General features: G+C 35.3%; 1 protein-coding gene across 1 annotated transcript in view; it reads left to right on the top strand.

Moving 5' to 3' along the window:
* The first annotated feature begins 236 nt into the window (after positions 1–236).
* LOC103480902 (endonuclease domain-containing 1 protein-like) overlaps positions 237–1,003 on the top strand; it is a 10,073-nt gene continuing 9,306 nt past the window's right edge. The window contains exon 1 of the mRNA XM_008436103.2: positions 237–558. The gene's annotated coding sequence lies outside the window, so the exon portion shown is untranslated. The remainder of the gene's footprint in view (positions 559–1,003) is intronic.

Below are 1,003 nucleotides of genomic sequence, written 5' to 3' on the forward strand. Positions count from 1 at the left end.
CCGGGATCTGTACCGGGTAAGATCCCAGTACAGTTTCTTACTGGTCTACTTGCACTGAATGTGAAATAATGGTTTTTATTATCCTTGGGCCGTAAAACCTCAAAACGAACATACACATTATGGTATAAGTTTCAACTTTATGAATGTACTTAACTGAAATAAATAAATAAAAAAAATTTAACAGACTCCCACAGCATTTCCAGTGCGTTTGTYTATCCTCGTTGCCATGGTAACAGCGCCCAGGTCGACCGTTCAGTGATGAACACAAACGTTATATTTCCTCCTCCATCTCGCCTCATTTCTGACATTCCTTTGACGTTTGGACCATCAACGTTTCACCGGAAGGTCAGGGGGGGAAATGAAAACGCGAGACACGCAGCAGGTTTCAGAGAAAACTGAAGATGATTTCCTCGAAGAGGTTAATCTCAAACATCGGACCTCACATTCTGTCATGCGAGTGAGCCACGACTTCCTGTCATGTTTTGAGGAAATGAAAAAATAAACGTATTGCTTCATTAAAAGGAGCCAAGTCACCGTGACACATTCTCGTAAGAAACGGTGAGTTAATGTTTTTAACTAAAGACGTGAATATGATGAGATAATACGAATTTACTTATTTGCAACTTTATATGTGGGTCAAGTTCAATATTTCAATTCAAGGTTTTCAGTTTGTAGTTTTAATGGCTTTGTTATTCCAACATGCTGACAAAAWTTTTCAATTTCTACATTGTGAATAAAATATACTGCAAAAMMWWAAAMYYMARKWWTTTTTTGTCTAGTTGCTGGTTGTAATATCGTAATTTTATCTTATTTGAAATGTAGCTTACAGGTCAGCTAGATTGTTTAAGTCAATACTTTAGTATTGATTTTTTATTTATTTTTTTTAACTACTACGAACCGCTTATTTCACCTGTAATATGCGAAAAATGTATTATAGGGGAAAATCTACCAGTGGAATTGATACTTTTTGAAAATATTGATTTAAACCAGAGGAATTATTTGT

The sequence above is a fragment of the Poecilia reticulata genome, linkage group LG18, assembly GCF_000633615.1.
Source record: "Poecilia reticulata strain Guanapo linkage group LG18, Guppy_female_1.0+MT, whole genome shotgun sequence".
Lineage (NCBI taxonomy): Eukaryota > Metazoa > Chordata > Actinopteri > Cyprinodontiformes > Poeciliidae > Poecilia > Poecilia reticulata.